Source organism: Dendrobates tinctorius, unplaced genomic scaffold, assembly GCF_039654945.1.
Source record: "Dendrobates tinctorius isolate UK_male_01 unplaced genomic scaffold, ASM3965494v1 ptg000017l, whole genome shotgun sequence".
Lineage (NCBI taxonomy): Eukaryota > Metazoa > Chordata > Amphibia > Anura > Dendrobatidae > Dendrobates > Dendrobates tinctorius.
The window spans coordinates 3,187,231-3,211,749 of record NW_027361685.1 but is presented as its reverse complement, the minus strand read 5'-3'; the positions used below and the strand labels follow the sequence as shown (position 1 = coordinate 3,211,749).

Genomic DNA, 24,519 nt, shown 5'->3' with positions numbered 1-24,519 from the left:
AGATATAACGTGATAGAAGATTCCAGTGCAGGGAAGACGGGAAACCTTCATATAGACGGCCGATGGGGATGGAGGCAGTGACCAACTCTGGCCAAATCTGTTCCTAGAGCCGTAGTAGAAGATGAAGATGTCGTCCTCATTATGAAGGAGTTATTTCTCATGTCGCGTGTAATGAATATCTCCTGCAGTATTGCTAATGCCGATTCCAGTGTCGGTAATGAGACGAGAATTAGCGTTATGGAAGATGAGTCTATGAGGAACGTGTTCAGCTGCCGACTCCGAGGAGGAAACTGCTTGTTGTCTGTGGCCTAAATATATAGGTTTTATTAGTAGATGTCAGGGAAGACAACTAAACCCTGTAAGATAATAAATCTCCTCATATGTTTCCCTTATTATCTCCAGTAATTGTATTATTACACAGGATTCTTATGATGTTACATCGGATCATCTTCTTCTCATTCAGGTCTCTACAATATTGGATCCTCTCAGTGAAGATCTTCTACATAAGAGAATATTCCTGATTTACCCATCAAGGATGGATATGGACAGAGACAAGATGGTGGAGAGGATGTTACACCTCACCCTAGAGATCCTCTTCCGTCTCACTGGAGAGGTGAGAGATTCTGATGACGTCACATTACATCATTCTTATCTATGGGAATAACAGATGGACAGAACTGGAGAGGTGAGGACTCTGGAAATGTCTGTAGTGAGATTTATTAATGTGTCCCTCCATAACCAGGATTACACAGTGGTGAAGAAGACCTCTAGTGATCGCTGTCAGGACCCTGTGTCTGAGGGATGTGGAAGACCCCTGAGCCCAATCACGGGGCCTCCACCTCACCCCCTGATCCATGAGGACATCAATGACCAGAAGATCCTAGAACTCATCTACAAGATGATTGAGCTGCTGACTGGAGAGGTGACACTGCTGGGAATGCTGGGACATTATACAGTAACACTATGAAGGGATCGGGGGGATGACGTTATCATTGTATGTGTCAGGTTCCTATAAGGTGTCAGGATGTCGCTGTCTATTTCTCCATGGAGGAGTGGGAGTATTTAGAAGGACACAGAGATCTGTATAAGAACGTCATAATGGAGGGTCCCCAGCCCCTCACATCACCAGGTAATAGACAGGACTAAATACACACGGCCTATAATTATCTGTATGTAGAGAATGAATTCAGTCCCTGTATGTGTTTCATCCAGATCTATCCAGTAAGACGACAACACCAGAGAGATGTCCCCGTCCTCTTCTTCCACAGGACTGTAACCAAGAAGATCCCAGTGCTCCTCAGGATCATCAGGTAGATGGAGAGAAGGTGTCAGGAGATCTCCCCTATGATGTGTAGACGGCTGTGAAGGTCTTGTGCTCAGTCTTGTTTTATCCACCAGTATTATATGTTTTATACTTGTGTAATGAGAACGGTGGAGATGGCAGGATTAGAACTGATCATAGATGGGACTTCTCCATCTCTCTGTGACTTTTACAATATTTGTTTCAGGGTGAAGATCTGACCCATATTAATACTACAGAGACATATGTGAGAGATGATGAGCTGTGTAAAGAGGAGATTCCCACATATGACTACCCAGGTGAGTAGTAACCACTGAATGCAGAGAAGTCACAGATTCCTCTCAGTCACCGGCTGTGGCTGCTTTATCGGTGGTGTAGTCCGGCCGTATTACCATCATACCTCCCAACTTTTGAAGAAGGGAAAGAGGCACATTTTAGGCCACGCCCCGACCACACCCATTAAAGAGCTAGTCACACCCGTGTCCATGCCTCAGCCACTCCCAGAGAAAGAGGGGAAGGAAAGAACATAGAGAAAGGAGAGAGAAAGAAAGAACGAACAGAGAGAGAAAGTGGGGAAAGAAAGAGAGAACAGAGAGAAAGAAAGAACAGACAAAGAAAGAGGGGAAAGAAAGAACAGAGAGAAAGAAAGAAAGAACAGAGCAAAAGAAAGAACGGAAAGAAAGAAAGAACAGAGAGATAGAGAGAAAATACAGAGAGAAAGAAAAAGGGGAAAGAAATAAAGAACAGAAAGAGAGAGAAAGAGGGGAAAGAAATAAAGAACAGAGAGAGAACGAGGGGAAATAAAGAAAGAATAGAGAGAAAGAAAAGAGAAAGAAAGAGGAGAAAGAAAGAGAACCGAGAGTGTTGTGAGTTCATTTTCCCCTTCATTACTGAGGCCCGAGGAACTCCCTCTTCTGGTAAAGAAAGGTAGTGAGCCTGATTATCAAACACCTGAGGCTGATGATGATGACTGGCTGAGTGGAGTTACTGACTGGATATAAGGCTGCTGACACCCTTCTGCCCTGCGGATGATTTCTCTGTGGGATCCTTGGAGACCAGTCTGAATTCCTGCTCCTCTAAAGCTAAGTTTGCTGCTCGGCCTTTTGCTTTGGTGCTTTGACTTTGTTTTGCTTTGTTTTTCTGGATTTCTGCCATTCCCTGCTGTGATGTGCTGAATTCATTTAGCTCTGTCTTCTGAAAATACCTGAGTGCTGATTTAGTTTTTGAAGCCTAGCTGCTTCAGGGCCTTTTTCATATCAGCTTGTTGGCTTATGTCTTTGATAGGGTTTTGGCAGATTGCAGACAGCAGCCTTCCTGTCCTTTCCTATCTAGGTAGTTTTGGGCCCCGTCTTTGCTCAGTCTATCTTTCTGTCTGTGTTAGTATTTTCATCTTGCTTCACCGTCATTATATGTTGGGGGCTGCCTATTGCTTTGGGGTCTGCTCTGGGGCAGTTTAGATTTCCCCTTTCTTTCTTTAGGCCTATGTAATTCTCTGGCTGTGATCGAGGGGTCTAGGGCATCGTAGGAACCCCCCACGGCTACTGCTAGTTGTGTTGATAGGTTCAGGGGTCTGCAATCTGATAGTTGCCAACTTCTCTGGTTTTCTGGACTTAGCTTGTATTTCTGCTTTTGCCTTCTACGGTGACTCATTCATAACAGAATCACCCGCCATACCGCAGATTCTAGGGTACTCGATAGCAGGAAAGAATTGTGTAAAAAAAAAAAAAAAAAAAAAGTGTATATTTTTTCCTCTATATCTCTGAGGCCGTAGGGGGAATTTTTTTTTCTCTCAATGGAGATAAAGCAATTGTCTGATCGTGTGGAGCAGCTCGCTGCGGAAGTGCGGGGAATTTCCGCCTACCTTGCTCATTCACATGCTGCTGAACCAAAGATTCCTACACCTGATGTATTTTTTGGGGATCGGTCTAAATTTTTGAATTTCAAAAATAATTGTAAATTATTTTTTGCCTTTAAGCCTAAGGCCTCTTTCACACTTCCGTTTTTTACAATCAGTCACAATCCACCAGGTTTTGAAAAAAATGGATCCTCAAATTTTTTTTGAGGATCCGTTTTTTTCCCCATTGACTTGCATTAATGGCGGATTGTGACGGATTGCTCTCCGTTGCATCCGTTTTTTTTGAGGATCCGCCAAAAATTGCTGTCCGTCACCATCCTCAAAGATTTCAAAACGGAGCTTGTAACGTTTTTTTCTGTGGCGGATCCTCCAGACACTCATTTAACCCGAAATTCTTTCTGGGTGCCGGACAAAAAAAAAATTCTCTCTCTCTCTCTCTCTTTTCCCGGCCAGCATTTCCTTTATATTTCCGCATTTTCAGGATCCGTCTAAAAACGGATCCTGTGCCATCCGTTCACATCAGTTAACAACCGATCCGCTTCAATGACTTTTTGGCGGATTTGAACTGATGCAAAAAAACTGAAGTGTGAAAGAGGCCTAACTCGTCAGGGAGCTCCGCGCAGCAGGTTAAAATTGTCATCTCTTTGCTGCGGGCGATCCCCAGTATTGGGCGTTTTCTTTGAAACCAGATGATCCTATTCTGACTAATGTGAACGCATTCTTTCAAGCTTTGGGGTTGTTGTATGACGAACCTAATGCCATTGATCAGGCTGAAAAGACCCTGCTGGCATTGAGCCAGGGTCGTGATTCTGCAGAATTGTACTGTCAAAAATTCCAAAAGTGGGCAGTACTTACTACCTGGAATGATAATGCCTTGGCTGCTCTCTTTCGGAAGGGGTTGTCAGAAGCCGTAAAAGATACTATGGTGGGATTTTCTGTTCCCTCTGGTCTTGACGATTCTATGTCATTAGCCATTCAGGTTGATCGGCGTTTGCGCGAACGCAAAGCTGCACGAGAGGTGTTGCCACCTGTTGAACAAATGTCTGAACCTATGCAATGTGATAGAGTTTTTTCCAGAGAGCAGCGTCAGGAGTTCAGAAGGCGTAATAAGTTGTGTTTTTTCTGTGGAGGTGCCTCGCATATTATTTCTGTTTGTCCTAAATGAGAGAAACGCTTTGCACACACGTTTTCTGTTGGGGGTGTTCAACCTAAGTTTCTTCTGGCTATTACTCTGATCTGCTCCCTGTCCACCTTTTCCGCCAAGGCTTTTGTGGATTCGGGAGCAGCCCTAAACCTAATGGACTTGGATTTTGCTAAACGTTGTGGATTTCCGATGACACCTCTGCAGACGCCTATCCCTTTGAGGGGGATTGATGCTACTCCTTTGGCTAAAGATAAACCCCAGTTTTGGACCCAGGTGGTAATGCGGGTCGCCCCAGACCATCAAGAAAATTGCAGATTTTTGGTGTTACATAATCTGCATGATACTATTGTTCTGGGGTTTCCCTGGTTACAGATTCATAATCCAGTTTTGGATTGGAAATCTGTGTCTGTGGTGAGTTGGGGTTGTCAGTGTGCCTTTATTGAGGCTCCGGTGTTTTCCACCTCTCCTCAGTCGCATGATGTTCCTGATTATTTGGCGGACTTTTATGATGTATTTAGTGAGAATGAGTCTGCATCTCTGCCTCCTCATAGGAGTTATGACTGTGCAATTGAACTGAGCCCGGGGTGTAAATTTCCCAAGGGTCGGCTCTTCAATTTATCTGTACCCGAGCACGAGGCTATGCGATCCTATATTAAGGAGGCGTTGGAGAAGGGTCATATTAGACCATCCTCGTCACCCTTAGGTGCCGGGTTTTTTTTTGTAGCCAAAAAGGATGGATCATTAAGACCTTGTATTGATTATCGTGCCCTGAACAAAATTACTGTTAAATATCAGTATCCGTTACCCCTGATTTCTGATCTATTCTCCAGAGCTAAAGGTGCTTGCTGGTTTACCAAGCTTGACCTCAGGGGGGCGTATAATCTTATTCGCATTAAGCATGGGGATGAATGGAAGACGGCGTTTAATACTCCGGAGGGACATTTTGAGTACCTGGTGATGCCTTTTGGGCTCACTAATGCCCCTTCTGTCTTCCAGTGCTTCATGAACGATATTTTCCGAGATTTTGTCGATAAATTTTTGATTATCTATCTGGATGATATTTTGATCTTCTCCAAGGATTGGGATTCTCATGTGGAACATATTCGGACTGTGTTCCGGATCTTGAGGGAGAATTCCCTGTATGTCAAAGGATCTAAATGCCTTTTTGGAGTACAGAGGATTTCTTTTTTGGGATTTATTTTGTCCCCGTCAACTATTGAAATGGACCCGGCCAAGATACAGGCCATTCACGATTGGGTTCAACCCACTTCTTTGAAGGCCCTCCAGAAGTTTTTGGGTTTTGCTAATTTTTATCGGAAATTTATAGCAAAATTTTCTAGTATTGCCAAGCCATTGACTGATTTGACTAAAAAGGGTGCTGATGTGTTAAATTGGTCTCCGGAGGCTGTTTCTTCCTTTCAGGAGCTGAAGCGAAGATTCACCTCCACCCGGGTTTTGCGGCAACCTGATGTCTCACTTCCATTCCAGGTAGAGGTGGATGCTTCTGAGATTGGTGCAGGAGCTGTTTTGTCCCAAAAGGATCCTGTAACATCTAAAATGAATCCCTGTGCTTTCTTTTCCCGAAAGTTCTCTCCATCTGAACGTAACTATGATGTGGGGAATAGGGAACTGTTGGCCATGAAATGGGCATTTGAGGAGTGGAGACATTGGTTGGAGGGAGCTAAGCATCAAGTCGTGGTCCTCACTGACCACAAGAATTTGATTTACCTAGAGTCGGCTAAGCGCTTGAACCCTAGACAGGCTAGGTGGGCCTTGTTTTTTACACGTTTTGATTTTGTGGTTTCTTTTCTTCCTGGAACAAAGAATGTCAAGGCAGACGCCCTCTCTAGGAGCTTCTTTGCTGATTCTCCTGTGGTGACCAAGCCTGCTACCATCTTAGGCGAAGGGGTAGTTCTTTCTGCCATCTCGCCCGATTTGAGACGTGCTCTGGAAGAGTTCCAGGAGGACAAACCTGAGCATTGTCCCAGTGGAAAGTTGTATGTTCCTGACCAGTGGAAGAAGAGAGTGATGTCTGAAGTTCATTGCTCTGCTTTGGCTGGTCATCCAGGTATTTTTGGTACTAGAGATCTGGTGAGTCGGTTTTTTTGGTGGCCCTCCTTGTCTCGTGATGTCAGGAATTTTGTGCAGTCCTGTGGGACGTGCTCCCGGTCTAAATCGTGTTCTCGCTCTAGTGGGTTGTTGATGCCTTTGCCTGTCCCCAAGAGGCCATGGACCCATATTTCAATGGATTTCATCTCTGATATGCCTGTCTCTCAGAGGATGACTGTTATTTGGGTGATTTGTGATAGGTTCTCTAAGATGGTTCATCTTGTACCACTCCCTAAGTTGCCATCTTCCTCTGAGTTGGTGCCCCTGTTTTTACAACAGGTGGTTCGTTTGCACGGGATTCCTGAGAACATTGTATCTGACAGAGGAGTCCAGTTTGTGTCTAGATTTTGGAGAACTTTCTGTTCCAGGCTGGGAATTCAGTTGTCCTTCTCCTCTGCTTTTCACCCTCAGACCAATGGGCAGACAGAGAGAACAAACCAGACCTTGGAGTCATATTTGAGATGTTTTATTTCTGCTGATCAGGATGATTGGGTTTCATTTTTGCCCTTGGCCGAATTTGCTTTAAATAATAGAGCTAGTTCTGCCACTTTGATGTCACCTTTTTTTGTAACTTTGGGTTTCATCCTCGATTTTCTTCGGGGCAGGTGGAGCCCTCTGCCTGCCCAGGTGTTGACACTGTGGTGGAGAGAATGCACCAGATCTGGGACCAAGTGGTGGATAAGTTATCTCTCTCCCAGGAAAAGGCCCAGCGGTTTTCCAACCAACATAGGACCATTGGTCCCCAGTTTAAGGTTGGTGATATGGTGTGGTTATCATCAAAAAATATTGCTATGAAGGTGGCTTCTCCTAAGTTTAAACCTAGATTTATTGGACCTTACAAGATTGTGGAGATTATTAATCCGGTCTCTTTTCGTTTGGCTCTTCCTGTCACATTTAAAATCCATAATGTGTTCCATAAATCTTTGTTTAAGAGGTTTGTTGAACCTGTTGTTCCGGGGGTGGCACCTCCAGACCCTGTATTGGTTGAAGGTAACATGGAATATGAGGTAGAGAAAGTACTGGATTCCCGTCTGGCTAGACGGAGACTCCAGTATTTGGTTAAGTGGAAGGGTTATGGTCAGGAGGATAATTCCTGGGTCTCTGCCTCTGATATTCATGCCAAAAGATTGGTGCGTGCCTTTCATCGGGCTCACCCTGATCGCCCTGGTGGCGTGGTTGAGGGTTCGGTGACCCCTCCTCAAGGGGGAGGTACTGTTGTGAGTTCATTTTCCCCTTCATTACTGAGGCCCGAGGAACTCCCTCTTCTGGTAAAGAAAGGTAGTGAGCCTGATTATCAAACACCTGAGGCTGATGATGATGACTGGCTGAGTGGAGTTACTGACTGGATATAAGGCTGCCGACGCCCTTCTGCCCTGCGGGTGATTTCTCTGTGGGATCCTTGGAGACCAGTCTGAATTCCTGCTCCTCTAAAGCTAAGTTTGCTGCTCGGCCTTTTGCTTTGGTGCTTTGACTTTGTTTTGCTTTGTTTTTCTGGATTTCTGCCATTCCCTGCTGTGGTGTGCTGAATTCATTTAGCTCTGTCTTCTGAAAATACCTGAGTGCTGATTTAGTTTTTGAAGCCTAGCTGCTTCAGGGCCTTTTTCATATCAGCTTGTTGGCTTATGTCTTTGATAGGGTTTTGGCAGATTGCAGACAGCAGCCTTCCTGTCCTTTCCTATCTAGGTAGTTTTGGGCCCCGTCTTTGCTCAGTCTATCTTTCTGTCTGTGTTAGTATTTTCATCTTGCTTCACTGTCATTATATGTTGGGGGCTGCCTATTGCTTTGGGGTCTGCTCTAGGGCAGTTTAGATTTCCCCTTTCTTTCTTTAGGCCTATGTAATTCTCCGGCTGTGATCGAGGGGTCTAGGGCATCGTAGCAACCCCCCACGGCTACTGCTAGTTGTGTTGATAGGTTCAGGGGTCTGCAATCTGATAGTTGCCAACTTCTCTGGTTTTCTGGACTTAGCTTGTATTTCTGCTTTTGCCTTCTACGGTGACTCATTCATAACACGAGAGAAAGAATGAAAGAGGGGGAAAGAACAGAAAGAAAGGAGAGAGAAAGAAAGAGGGGAAAAAAGAACAGAGAGAAAGAAAAGAAAGAAAGAAACGGGAATGAAAGAGAACAGAGTGAAAGAAAGAGGGGAAAGAAAGAACAGAAAGAGAGAGAAAGAAATATTACAGAGAGGAAGAAAAAGAAAGAAAGAACAGAGAGAAAGAGGGGAAAGAAAGAAAGAGGGGAAAGAAATAAAGAACAGAGAGAAAGAAAGAGGGGAAAGAAATAACAGAGAGAGAAAGAGTGGACAGAAAAAAAGAACAGAGAGAAGAAAAACGAAAGAGGGGAAACAAAGAATAGAGAGGGAGAGAAAGAAAGAGGGGAAAGAAATAAAGAACAGAGAAAGAAAGAGGGGAAAGAAAAAAGAGAGAAAGAAAGATAAGAAAGAAAGATGGGAAAGAAGAGAGCAAGAGAAAGAGAGAGAAAGAACAGAGAAAGAAAGATTAGCGAGAGAAAGAGGGGAAAGAAATAAAGAACAGAGCGAAAGAAAAACAGAGAGAAAGAAAGAAGAGAAAGAAAAGAAAGAACAGAGAGAGAGAAAAAAATGAAAGATTAGAGAGCGAGAGAGATAGAAAGATTCTATAAATATACTATAGCAGCCTGGCTCCCATTGTAAAGCCCACCTGAGCCTCCCAATGCAGGACATATCATGATCCGCTCACATGGCCGGCATCCCCGATTCCAAGGCGATCCCGCTGTCCGCGCTGTTGGAGGATGACACAGTAATTTATCTGAAGCATTCCCTGAAGTGCCTCCATTGTTCCGTCACAACCTCCTCCCGAAATTACCTCATTTCCGGTCAGCTTCTAGCACGTAACTTCCGATGGAACGTCACGTGCGAATTTTAAAGTGCTCCTTGGGGTTCCGCTGTGTACTCCTGTGTCCGCAGGAAAAGTAAGCTCCTGGCCGGGACAGACTCTCTCTTAAAATCGGGACTGTCCTGCTGGATCCGGGACGGTTGGGAAGTATGAATGCTCCCCACCATACACCTTGTACACGCATGGCTCCGCACACCTCATGCACACACGGTTCCGCTTTGTATGCCTCGTACACATGCGGCTCCGCTCCGTACACCTCGCACACACGCGGCTCCGCTCCGTACAACTCGTACACACACGGCTCCGCTCCAAACACCTCGTACACACACAGCTCCGCCCTGTACACCTCGTACACACACGGCTCCGCTCCATACACCTCGTACACATGGCTCCGCTCCGTACACCTTGTACACACATGGCTCCGCTCCGTACACCTCGTACACACGCGGCTCTGCCCTGTACACCTCGTACACACGCGGCTCTGCCCTGTACACCTCGTACACATGAGGCTCCGCTCCGTACACCTCGTACACACCCGGCTCCACTCCGTACACACGTGGCTCCGCTCCGTACACCTTGTACACACTCGGCTCCGCTCCGTACACCTCGTACACTCGCAGCTCCGCCCTGTACACCCCGTACACATGTGGCTCCGCTCCGTACAACTCGTACAAACACGGCTCCGCTCCATACACCTCGTACACATGGCTCCGCTCCGTACACCTTGTACACCTCGTATACGCTCCGTACACTTCGTACACACGCGGCTCTGCTCCGTACACCTCGTACACACGCGGCTCCGCCTTGTACACCTTGTACACATGAGGCTCCGCTCCGTACACCTCGTACACACCCGGCTCCACTCCGTACACACGCGGCTCCGCTCCGTACACCTCGTACACACTCGGCTCCGCTCCGTACACCTCGTACACACGCGGCTCCGCCCTGTACACCTTGTACACACACGGCTCCGCTCCGTACACCTCGTACACACGGCTCTGCTCCGCACACCTCGTATACACGGCTCCGCTCCGTACACCTCGTACACACATGGCTTCGTTCCGTACACCTCGTACACTCACAGCTCTGCTCCGTAATCCTCATACACACACGGCTCCGCTCCGTACACCTCATACACACGCGGCTCCGTTCTGTACACCTCATACACAAGCAGGCTCCGCACCGTACACCTCGTACACACGCGGCTCCGCCCTGTACACCTCGTACACACACGGCTCCGCTCCGTACACCTCGTACACACGGCTCCGCTCCGCACACCTCGTATACACGGCTCCGCTCCGTACTCCTCGTACACACATGGCTTCGCTTCGTACACCTCGTACACACACGGCTTCGCTCCGTACACCTCGTACACACACGGCTCCGCTCCGTACACCTCGTACACACGCGGCTCCGTTCCGTACACCTCGTACACACGTGGCTGCGCTCCGTACACCTCGTACACACGTGGCTCTGCTCCGTACACCTCGTACACAAGCGGCTCCGCTCCGTACACCTCGTACACACATGGCTGCGCTCCGTACACCTCGTACACACGTGGCTCCGCTCCGTACACCTCTTACACACACGGTCCTGCTCCGTACACCTCGTACACACGCGGCTCCGCTCCGTACACCTCGTACACACGCGGCTCCGCACCGTACACCTCGTACACACATGGCTCAGCTCCGTACACCTCGTACACACACGGCTCAGCTCCGTACACCTCGTACACACACGGCTCCGCTCAGTACACCTCGTACACACACGGCTCCGCTCAGTACACCTCGTACACACACGGCTCCGCTCCTTACACCTCGTACACACACGGCTCCGCTCCGTACACCTCGTACACACAGGGCTCCGCTCCGTACACCTCGTACACACACGGCTCCGCTCCGTACACCTCGTACACACACATCTCCGCACCGTACACCTCGTACACACACGGCTCCGCTCCGTACACCTCGTACACACACGGCTCCGCTCAGTACACCTCGTACACACACGGCTCCGCTCAGTACACCTCGTACAGACAGGGCTCTGCTACGTACACCTCGTACACACACGGCTCCGCTCCGTACACCTCGTACACACACGGCTCCGCTCCGTACACCTCGTACACACACGGCTCCGCTTCGTACACCTCGTACATACAGGGCTCCACTCCGTACACCTCGTACACACACAGCTCCGCTCCATACACCTCGTACACACACGGCTCCGCTCCGTACACCTCGTACATACAGGGCTCCACTCCGTACACCTCGTACACACACAGCTCCGCTCCATACACCTCGTACACACACGGCTCCGCTCCGTACACCTCGTACACACACGGCTTCGTTCCGTACACCTTGTACACTCACAGCTCTGCTCCGTAATCCTCGTACACACACGGCTCCGCTCCGTACACCTCATACACACGCGGCTCCGTTCCGTACACCTCGTACACACACGGCTCCGCTCCGTACACCTCGTACACACGGCTCCGCTCCGCACACCTCGTACACACACGGCTCCGCTCCGCACACCTCGTACACACGGCTCCGCTCCGTACACCTCGTACACACACGGTTCCGCTCCGTACACCTCGTACACACACGGCTCCGCTCCGTACACCTCGTATATACAGGGCTCCACTCCGTACACCTCGTACACACACAGCTCCGCTCCGTACACCTCGTACACACACGGCTCCGCTCCGTACACCTCGTACACACACGGCTCCGCTCCGTACACCTCGTACACACACGGCTCCGCTCCGTACACCTCGTACATACAGGGCTCCACTCCGTACACCTCGTACACACACAGCACCGCTCCGTACACCTCGTACACACACGGCTCCGCTCCGTACACCTCGTACACACATGGCTTCGTTCCGTACACCTCGTACACTCACAGCTCTGCTCCGTAATCCTCGTACACACACGGCTCCGCTCCGTACACCTCATACACACGCGGCTCCGCTCCGTACACCTCGTACACACACGGCTCCGCTCCGTACACCTCGTACACACGGCTCCGCTCCGCACACCTCGTATACACGGCTCCGCTCCGTACTCCTCGTACACACACGGCTCCGCTCCGTACACCTCGTACACACACGGCTCCGCTCCGTACACCTCGTACACACACGGCTCCGCTCCGTACACCTCGTACACACGGCTCCGCTCCGTACACCTCGTACACACACGGCTCCGCTCCGTACACCTCGTACACACGGCTCCGCTCCGCACACCTCGTATACACGGCTCCGCTCCGTACTCCTCGTACACACACGGCTCCGCTCCGTACACCTCGTACACACACGGCTCCGCTCCGTACACCTCGTACACACGGCTCCGCTCCGTACACCTCGTACACACACGGCTCCGCTCCGTACACCTCGTACACACGGCTCCGCTCCGCACACCTCGTACACAAACGGCTCCGCTCCGCACACCTCGTACACACGGCTCCGCTCCGTACACCTCGTACACACACGGCTCCGCTCCGTACACCTCGTACACACACGGCTCCGCTCCGTACACCTCGTACATACAGGGCTCCCCTCCGTACACCTCGTACACACACAGCTCCGCTCCGTACACCTCGTACACACGCGGCTCCGCTCCGTACACCTCGTACACACACGGCTCCGCTCCGTACACCTCGTACACACACGGCTCCGCTCCGTACACCTCGTACATACAGGGCTCCACTCCGTACACCTCGTACACACACAGCACCGCTCCGTACACCTCGTACACACACGGCTCCGCTCCGTACACCTCGTACACACATGGCTTCGTTCCGTACACCTCGTACACTCACAGCTCTGCTCCGTAATCCTCGTACACACACGGCTCCGCTCCGTACACCTCATACACACGCGGCTCCGCTCCGTACACCTCGTACACACACGGCTCCGCTCCGTACACCTCGTACACACGGCTCCGCTCCGCACACCTCGTATACACGGCTCCGCTCCGTACTCCTCGTACACACACGGCTCCGCTCCGTACACCTCGTACACACACGGCTCCGCTCCGTACACCTCGTACACACACGGCTCCGCTCCGTACACCTCGTACACACGGCTCCGCTCCGTACACCTCGTACACACACGGCTCCGCTCCGTACACCTCGTACACACGGCTCCGCTCCGCACACCTCGTATACACGGCTCCGCTCCGTACTCCTCGTACACACACGGCTCCGCTCCGTACACCTCGTACACACACGGCTCCGCTCCGTACACCTCGTACACACACGGCTCCGCTCCGTACACCTCGTACACACGGCTCCGCTCCGTACACCTCGTACACACACGGCTCCGCTCCGTACACCTCGTACACACGGCTCCGCTCCGCACACCTCGTACACAAACGGCTCCGCTCCGCACACCTCGTACACACGGCTCCGCTCCGTACACCTCGTACACACACGGCTCCGCTCCGTACACCTCGTACACACACGGCTCCGCTCCGTACACCTCGTACATACAGGGCTCCCCTCCGTACACCTCGTACACACACAGCTCCGCTCCGTACACCTCGTACACACGCGGCTCCGCTCCGTACACCTCGTACACACACGGCTCCGCTCCGTACACCTCGTACATACAGGGCTCCGCTCCGTACACCTCGTACACACACAGCTCCGCTCCGTACACCTCGTACACACACGGCTCCGCTCCGTACACCTCGTACACATATGGCTTCGTTCCGTACACCTCGTACACTCACAGCTCTGCTCCGTAATCCTCGTACACACACGGCTCCGCTCCGTACACCTCATACACACACGGCTCCGCTCCGCACACCTCGTATACATGGCTCCGCTCCGTACTCCTCGTACACACACGGCTCCGCTCCGTACACCTTGTACACACGGCTCCGCTCCGCACACCTCGTATACATGGCTCCGCTCCGTACTCCTCGTACACACACGGCTCCGCTCCGTACACCTCGTACACACGGCTCTGCTCCGTACACCTCGTACACACGGCTCCGCTCCGTACACCTCGTACACACACGGCTCTGCTCCGTACACCTCGTACACACGGCTCTGCTACATCCACCCTGTAAACCCCTCCTGACCCCACACAGAAACGTCCCCTCATCCAGCACCATGACAACCAGCACAGCAGAGTCCTGCACACACTGAGGCCCCTGATCATGTGACCCCTGACTCCTCCCCTCCTGTGACCTCATCACAGGTCCTGTGCGCACAGATGCAACAGACTAGCAAGTCATCGCCGACTGTGGGGGTCGGTGCATGGGGGGGCGTGGCGGCTCAGTGCACTGCGGCTGTGCGGGGCAAAAAAGAGGCCCGCGCGGGACAGGCAGTCAAAAACGGGAATGTCCGCCATATCCAGGACGCTTGGGAGCTATGTTACCATAATCACCATTTTGCCTCTAGATCACAACATTCTCCTCCACCAAAACTGTTCACATGACTTTGAGCATTGAAATCCCTTTTCTGTAGAACTTACAACCTGGAGGATCCACCTACCCCCTGGGATTAGGAGACGCTGACCGTTACCTGCCCAGATCTGTAACTATAAAGCCAAATGACAGCGTACGTAGAATGTGCTGACAAGATAGAAAATCACTTGAAGAAAAATCTTATGCTGGGCCTGTAAGAGAAAGCGGAGGGTAATGATGCTGTTGGCTTCCTAGATCCCTGAGATCTTATCGGATGAATCTTCTCTCCCTTCTGTGCTGCTGAATGTCTCATGGTCCCTACAAGACCAGGTCCAGTCTTTCTGGCCAAACTTCCCTTTTATCAGCGACAACAGTAAATGTGCAGTGAGGCCAAGTGTGAATTTCTGTCCAATAACAGCAGAGTTTCCCTTTATCCTGACTTTTCAATTTGTGTTAAAACCAACTAACTTCCAGGAGGATTGTGATAATCTCCAGGACAAACATTCCACCTGTGTGTGGGGGGGGGAGAGAGAATGAGAGAGAGAGAGAATTTTTTTTTGTCCGGCACCCAGAAAGAAAAAAACGTTGCAAGCTCCGTTTTGAAATCTTTGAGGATGGTGACGGACAGCAACTTTTGGCGGATCCGCAAAAAAAACGGATGCAACGGAATTCTCAAGTCACATGAAAAAAGAAAAAAAAAAAGAGAGGGTCCTTGAAGCTATAGATTGTATTGAAAGGCATGCCTACCTTGTTCTCTTCTCCCCTCCAGCCACTGTTCCTGGCTCAGAGGAGCCAATTTCTTCTGTAGGCATGCAAAATATGATTGCCATGACCCCGGGGACTTTACCCTAACAGGGTCCTATAAAATATAAATGCTTCTGGAGACCAGGGGGCCATACCGTGATGGTTACCCCTCCATATCAGGGGGCCATACCCGAGATGGTTACCCCCTCCACACCAGGGGGCCATACACGAGATGGTTACCCTCCACACCAGGGGGCCATACCTGAAATGGTTACCCTTCCAAACCCAGGGGGGTCATACTGTGATGAACACCCCCCCCAACCAGAGGTCCATACTTAATATGGTTACCCCTACTAACCAATAACTTCAAGGACCCACTAAAAGGAAAACAAATAACTGTTTTGTTTTTTTGTTTTTGTTTTCATTTTTTGTTTTTTAAATTTTTAATTCATGTTCTTATTAAAATAAACATAAAATAAACATCAAGGCATAAATAACATTAACACGCTGGGGGGAGTCCTTGAAGCTCCCAAATCTGGTGATTACAAACATAAAATGTACCAACAATTACTCCCAGCCGTTACCCCACTAGCTCGGGAGCACCATAGCCACAAGGGTTCCAATGTTCACTTGAATTTCCTTGGGATCCGACAAACTCTTGCCGAAACTCCCCTCCACCTTTCACCAGGTCCAGAACCATATTAACTACCAAAAAGAGGAATCCATATCCCAATGGATCCCCCAGACCAATTTCTAACCAACTTCAAGGACCCCCCCAACCACCAGGCTCCAGGTAATCCACTCAGGCCTGTGCTATCTGCCAACTTAAGTAATATAAAATAAGCACTTGGTGGGTATACACTGATCCCTTTTTTTTTTTTAATATAATTATTATTCACACCTTTATTAAACAAACATACCATAAAACATCAAACATAAATAATATTAACACGCTGGTAGGAGTCCTTGAAGCTCCCAAAATCTGGTGATTACCAAACATAAAGTGAACATGAAATGTACCAACAATTACTCCCAGCCGTTACCCCACCAGCTCGGGAGCACCATAACCACAAGGGTTCCGATGTTCACTTGAATTTCCTGGGGATCCGACAAACCTTTGCCGAAACTCCCCTCCACCTTTCACCAGATCAGAACCATATTGAATTCCAAAAGGAGGAATCCATATCCCATTGGATCCCCCAGACCATATTTAACCAACTTCAAGGACCGCTCCAACCGCACAAGATGTGGGATAAGTGAGGGTGAAAACCATGCAGGTTTACAACGATGGTATACAACAGGTTAATAATGGAAAATATCCCATCGTAAGGTCCAGAAATAGACAGAGATGGGCAATGCTGTGTTATATGCTGTAACCATAAATGTGAAGCCGCCTGCTCCTCTACAGCAGTTACAGACTCTAATCACCAGCTGCGCATAAATGGTAAGAAACATGTAGGTCTAATATCAGCTGCCTGCAGCCATAGGTGTGTGAGCAGAAAACTGCAAGTTCTGTATCCCAGTCACTCTACTACATACACTTACAATAGACGAGACACAGGGCTGAAAACTGGGCCCATGAGGTGTCCTCCAGAGCAATGTGCCGCTTCACACTAGGAGTGCCCACTCACTGCCCGCCATGTGAGGAGTTATTACTGCCCACTCACTGCCCGCCATGTGCGGAGTTATTAGTGCCCACTCAAATGTGCCGAGTTACTCCACGATTATTTATTTTACACATGATTAGAATTGAGCGAAACGGGTCGGTCAGATTCAAAAATCGCTGACTTTCGCCAAAGTCTGGTTTCGCCGATCAAAACCCGACCCTAGCGTAAGGTCAGCCATGAGGTCGCCGATCAGCGCGCCAAAGTTGCGTTTCAAATAATCCTTTCAGCGCCTTTTCTCACCCAATGATGGAGGACGCACACTGTGGGCAACGCGATGATATGCGCAGCGGCCAGCACCATCTTAGAGAAGGGCAATGAAGTGATTGGCTGACTTTGTGTGGTGTCACAGGGGGTATAAAAGGCTGTGAACACCGATCACCATCTTCTGCCGATAGCATAGCGAGAGGTTGCTGCTGCTGATTCTGAACAGGGAGAACATTAGGCAGGGAAGAATAAAAAAAAAACTGCTTCTGCTGATAGCGCTTTTCACTGTACAGTTGGTGTGCAGTGAAAGGGGAGAATTTTTGTTGTGTGCAGCAGCGCTGGTGGTGATTAGGCTGCCTTTTAAGGCTACCTGCTAGCTGCATTGGTGTGTGCACACTGCTGTTCAAACTGCTTTTTTCAAAGCACTCCAAATTTTATTATTTTGTCCTGGTGAGTTACTGAGCGTTCATTTTTTCACACACCGTCTAGCGGTGTATGCTCCTCACACACCAAGCGTGTACCGGCTAGTATCACGGACAAATAGAAGCTACCTGTGTGTGACTCTGGAAAAAAGAAACTAGGAGTTTGTCCGTTTTTAAACACCTACACCTTAGAGTTGTGTCCGTTTTTCAAACAGTTTCGTATATCTGACAGCGTGTGTCAGTCCGTATACAAATACACGGAGCTTGACAATTTTACATACACCGTACAGTGGTGTACGCTCCTTACACACTACCGTGTACTGCCTTCTAGCACGGACAAATAGAAGCTACCTGTGTGTGACTCTGGAAAAAAAAAACGAGGAGTTTGTCCGTTTTTCCAGACCTACACCTTAGAGTCGTGTCCATTTTTCAAACAGTTCCGTATATCTGCTTGTTGGATTACGGTCCAATACATACTGTGAGAGCGTCTGTGAGTAACATAATATATATGTTGATTTAATTTGTTTAATACACCTTACACAGCTGGACGCTCCTCATACAGTACCATCTCTCTGCTGGTATTTTTGGTACATTTTCCCAAACATGTGGAAGTATGGTGGAAGAGTCCGCGGACGTGGGCAGGTGGCGCAGCTGGTACTGATGGTGGTGGTGCATCGGCTGGTTCTGGCAAAAGCACAATAGCAGCTAAGGCAGGAGGTGTTGAGCCTGCGTCATCCTCTGGCCCAAGAAGGCCTGTAAGGTTGCCTTTTCTTGGAGTCGGAAAACCGCTTTTAAAGCCGGAGCATCAGGAACAGGTTTTGGTGTACATTGCCAAAACAGCCACCAGCTCTATCGCCTCCTCTTCTAAACGGTCAAAAACTGCAAGCACAGTCGTCAGTGCAGGGTTCTGGTCATAAAAAAACCCTTTCCTTGTGTCCTTCACCCCCACCAAAAGTTACAGATGCGGCAGCCCACACTTCAGATTACTCTATGGTGCTCTTTTCACATACCATGCCTTGGTTATACAGTCAAATCCAGAATTCCCCAGTCCAAGATAAATCTTACATGGAGTGCACTGATGCACAGCCACTGCTAGATGATTCTGCTGGTACATTGACCCACAGCACTACATTGCCCTCGCAGTCTATTGAGCCAGAATCTGACCCAGATGAAACCCAGGTGCCCCTTCCTGCATACCATACCACCTTACACGGTGACACAGAGGAACGTAAAGAGGAAGGTGCAGATGACTTTGAAGAGGAGGTGATGGATGACCCAGTTCTGGACCCGGATTGGCATGCATTGGGGGAGGAGGGTGGCGCTGGCAATAGTTCAGATAAGGAGAAGGATCCGCAGCAGGCATTGACATCACAGCAGCGGTTATCTAGCAGGCCCTTAGCTGTCCTAAAACGTGGAACAAGAGTTGCAGGACAGCTTGACCAGATGGTCAACTTAGCACAGCGTGCAAGGCCAGAAAATGTTTACCATAGTAGGAAGAGTTCAGTGTGGCACTTCTTTGTCCAAAAACCTACTGATGAGGCAAAGGTTACCTGTAAGAAGTGCGGAAGGACACTGTGTTTGAACACATACATTGCCAAACTAATCTCATTAGAGATGATGCCCTACCGTTTGGTTGAAAGTGAAGCTTTCCGCGACCTCATGGCCTACGCTGTCCCACGCTATGACCTACCCAGTCATCACTTCTTTTCTCGAAAAGCCAACCCTGCCCTCCACCGGCATGTGAAAGACCACATTGTCCATGCAATAAAACAGTCAGTGAGTGGAAAGGTGCACCTCACAAGGGATGCAAGGACCAGTATTCATGGCCAGGGCCGTTACGTGTCCATCACTGCGCACTGGGTTAATGTGGTGTATGCAGGCTCCACTGGGGACAGCGGCGGTGGAACAGTGCTGCCTAGCCCACGGTATAGGAAACAGTTGGCTGTAGGCTTTCGCTCCTCCTCGTCTATCAGTGAAAGCTCGTCCACATAGCGCAGTCGCATGAGCACTGCATCCGCAGCTGGCAGTGTTGCACACGAGGTGTCCCACTATCGAACAGCTAGTGGTAAGCATCAGCAGGCTGTGTTAAAGATGATGTCTTTGGGCGACAACAGACACACAGCGGAGGTACTGGACGACTACTTGCAGCGAGAAACAGAGTCATGGCTGGGCAGTCTACATCTTGAGGCTGGCAAGGTAGTCAGTGATAACGGCCTTATTTTTGTGGCAGCCATAGCCTGTGCAAAACTCACACACATACCTTGCCTGGCTCACACTTTGAACCTGGTGGTGCAGTACTTCCTCAATAATTATCTGGAGTTAACACCCCTGCTCCATAAGGTGCGAAGACTGTGCTGGCACATCTGTCGCTCGGCCGTACACTCCAGTCGTATGCAGAAGCTGCAGCGATTGCTCCTCCTCCCCAAGCACCGCCTAATCTTAGACGTTGCAACAAGGTGGAACTTCACCCTGCACATGGTTGAGAGGCTGTGCGAACAGAGGCAGGCTGTAATGCATTTGTGGGAGGATACACGGGCAGGCAGTTTGAGGGAAGACATGAAATTGTCGGGTGTGCACTGGTCAAAGCTGAAAGACCTCTGTAAAGTCCTTCAGTGTTTTGAGGAATGCACACGGCTGGTAAGCGCAGATGACACCATCATAAGCATGAGCATCCCACTTATGCGTCTGCTCATGCAAAATTTGACGCACGTTAAGGATCAGGTGTCTGCAGCAGAGGAGGAAGGAAGCCTTGATGACAGTCAGCCATTGTCTGGTCAGGGAACTGTCCTGGACAAGGTGGAGGAAGAGGAGGAGGATGAGGGGGATAATTATTTTGGGCAGGAGGATGTTTCTCAGGGGGCAAGAGAAAATGTTGGCGTTCCAAGGTCAGGGGCAGTGTTTGTGCGTGACTGTAGGGATGTGGATTTGCCAGAAACTGCTCCTCCACCCACCACGGGCAGTCCATCATTGACACCTGGAACATTGGCCCACATGTGCGACTATGCTTTGCGGATCCTAAAAATGGACCCCCGCATTGCCAAAATGAGATGACGACTACTGGCTGGAGAGCATCCTCGATCCACGCTACAAAGGGAAATTACACAACATCATGCCACAGGAGAACCTAGAGATAATATTGGCAAACAAACAAGCAACTCTGGTAAACCGTTTGAGGCTTTCCCAGCATACAGCAGTGGTGCTGGTTCTCCCACGAGCCGTAGTGGGCACAATGGAAGAGGTGTTCGTGGTGCACACAGCAGAAGTGGCATCGGAGACAGGGGTTTAATTACCATGTTGTGGAATGATTTCTCAAGTACCGCTCACATGACTGCTAATACTGCATCGATTGAAAGTGACAGGAGGCAGCAGTTGTCAACTATGGTTACAAACTACTTTTCCTCCTATATCGATGTTCTCCCTCACAGGTCATTCCCCTTTGACTATTGGGCCTCTAAACTGGACGCCTGGCCTGAATTGGCACAATGTGCCTTACAGGAGCTCGCTTGCCCTGCTGCTAGTGTGTTATCTGAAAGAGTCTTCAGTGCTGCTGGATCAATCCTGACAGAAAAAAGGAACTGTCTGTCTACCCAAAATGTTGATGATCTAACCTTCATTAAAATGAACCATGCATGGGTTTCAAAGGATTTTGTCCCACCTTCCCCTAATGACACATAGGTTACCAGAAAAGTGCCTTGGTTTTTCCCTCCTCTTCCTCGGACTTGCCCAATTATGCCCTTTGCAGCAGCTGAATGTCCAGCCAACACATCTACATATGCCAATTTTTATACCTCCATAACTGAGCTGCCCACCCCTCCCCCAACGGCTGAGGTCAAGACCTGGCTCACCCGAGCAAGTGCCGTTGCTCTGAACAGGTGGATGGGCCCACTGATGGCCGACGGCAATGGCACAGGACCCCTCATAGTACAATACAGGGTCTCAGACGGTGGGAGGGCCCACTCGCCGTCAGACACACCAGCGTACTATGAGGGGCCCTGTGCCAGTACCGTCGACCACAATTGTGCCCCCTCTGCTTGGTCATGGCCACCGCACTTGAAAGTTGAAATACTTACCTCTCCCTGTATTAGATATGGTCTTGCTTTTAAAATATTCAGGAGGCCGTAATGGCACAGTGAATAATAAAAATGTAGAGTAGGATCCCTCACATGAGATTGCCTTGGCGTGGCGGGGTGGCTCAATTTATTGATCAATAATATTTTGCCAAATGTCTCATTTTGAATACAGTCAGATGTTAATATGTGCATTGCACTTCATGTTATGCGTTCTGACCACAAGCAGCACTGGCTTCTCTCTTTTTATATTTGCATATTGCGTTGCGGCTGACCCCCACTGTTGCCGTGCGCGCTGGGTTATGTTCACAATTTTTGCTGTGTTCATTGTGATGGATCTAGGCTGCTGTGCACACACACAGCAGCCCCGCCCTGCCCCAGGCTTTATTTAATTTGTGCACCTGTGTCTGAGCCTGCATCGCCCTTCATCTGTGTTTGCTGGTCGGGCAGTGTGTGGAGGTTAAACCTGAGATGTCTGTGTTCAGAACTGGTTGGCCTTTATCTGCACTTGTTTCATCTGGCTGCACGGGAGCGATTCAGACATGTTTCAGGTACGTTTGCATTAGATATGGTCTTGCTTTTAAAATATTCAGGAGGCCGTAATGGCACAGTAAATAATAAAAATGTAGAGTAGGACCCCCCCACATGAGATTGCCTTGGCGCGGCGGGGTGGCTCAATTTAATGATCAATATTTTGCCAAATGTATCATTTTGAATACAGTCAGATGTTAATATGTGCATTGCACTTACTTCATGTTATGCGTTCTGACCACAAGCAGCGCTGGCTTCTCTCTTTTTATATTTACCATTTTTCAATGTATCCTCTCATGCCAATCCAATAGAATCGCCTACGGCCTGTGGCTTCTGTCTTTTGCACTCCAAAATGACCAGACACATCATGATAGGCGTTGAGGACCATGGGTACATCTCTCCCTGTGATCACAATTTGATGGAGACGCGTAACGGTGATGTGATCCACGCTACTGCGATAAAGCAATCCTTTCTTCACAAAGAACCTTTTTCGGTTTCTCCACAGACACAGTAATTGAGGGTCTGCATCGCCTCTGCAACATATACCGGGAGGTTTTCCCGCCATGAGTAATTCCAACATTTCTGCTAACACTCGACTTTGCGTCTATACTTGTATCCATGTAGTTTCCAGTAGCGAAGATTATTGACTGGCTTACTGAGATTGAAATATATACGAAGATTTAAAAGTACCACAACACTGTATACTGATGTACGCTATGAATACCTTTCCCTTTTTCTACTTTTTTAATTCTGGTGTAATACATAGTGATCCTGTGAGTGTCTGTGTCTGACTCCGGAAGTATAGATGGAAATTTAACCCTAGACTGGACACACCTGGTATGTGCTGATACAGTACCTTGTTTCAAAAATTTGTATTAAGGTATCATCTGTAGGATAACCAACTGGGGGGGAACCCTCTTCTTGCCGCAAACAAACACGAGACTGAGACAGAGTTTATGTTGAACAGGTCAGTTTTTAATGCCCATCCTTCTGTCGACAACAGCAATTCACCACAGCCGTTTCACATTTCTCTGTACACAGGCCCCGGTACCTTCACTTCCTCTGTAACTATAATGGTGGCGTCCTCTGTGGCTCTTCCACTGTGGCTGGCCTAGGCCCAACCACCACAGTGCTGCACCAGTCTGAGCACACCGTCCGTATGATAGCCCCAGGCCGTCTTCGTCTGCGGCTACCGTCCTCTGGGCCACCCCCCCATGACCGCCTCAACTGTCAGTCCTCTCTGGAGCCTTTTCACTGTCTATTTCCTCAGCAGAACTTCCTCCTTACTGTGTTCCCTTCTCTGACTGACTCTTCCAAAACCTTCCATCAGCCTTTTATACTTCCAGTTCTGGTAACTCCGCCCACCATCACCTAACAGTTTCTCTGACCAATGGCAGTTAATCAGTCCCACTCCTACACTCTCCACTGCCCTCCAATGGGCAAGCTAAAACACTGCACCCTTTCTCTTTATCTTAGCGGTTTCACACCTACACTGCGCTACACCTCTGCTTCTCACTACAGGTTGGTTTGTCTGTCAGTCCACCTTCCCTACATCATCCATAGTGAGTGAGCGTTGTTATTGTTGTAATTGTTATGCTATACTCGATACAGCTTGTATCTTGTTATACAGTACCTTTGTTCGACATTTATCATTACGGTCAAATCCATACTGTGTAAGTGTCTGAGAGTGACTACGGGACTATTTATACAGAGATTTCAATTGTACCCTAAAAATATATACTTGCTATCTTGTTATCCAGGAACTTTTTTACAACATTTTTCATTATGGTCAAAACAATACTGAGTGAGCGTCTGAGGATGACTACGGAAATATATACCAATATTTTTAATTTGGGCAACACTGTATACAGTAAAACGCTTCTGATACAGTAACCTTTTTAGCTATTTAGATTCTGGTGTAATTCATAATGAGCCTGTAAACATCTGTCTGTTACTCCAGCAATATATTTGGAACTTTAAGATTACCCCAACTCTGTATACAGCTGTACGCTTGTGTTACATTACCCATTTACAGCTTTTCATATTCTTGTGTAATCCTTACTGGGCCTGAAAGTGTTTGTGTCTGCCTCCTGAAATGCATACGGAGAATCAGAATGTTTACACTATACTATATATACCTTGTATCTGGTGATACTGTTCCTCTTTTTCAACTTGTTATTTTATTGGGTAAT

At 48.9% G+C, this 24,519-nt stretch overlaps 1 protein-coding gene across 1 annotated transcript in view; it reads left to right on the top strand.

Moving 5' to 3' along the window:
• The first annotated feature begins 1,450 nt into the window (after positions 1 to 1,450).
• LOC141082247 (uncharacterized) overlaps positions 1,451 to 24,519 on the top strand; it is a 77,401-nt gene continuing 54,332 nt past the window's right edge. The window contains exon 1 of the mRNA XM_073566185.1: positions 1,451 to 1,599. The gene's annotated coding sequence lies outside the window, so the exon portion shown is untranslated. The remainder of the gene's footprint in view (positions 1,600 to 24,519) is intronic.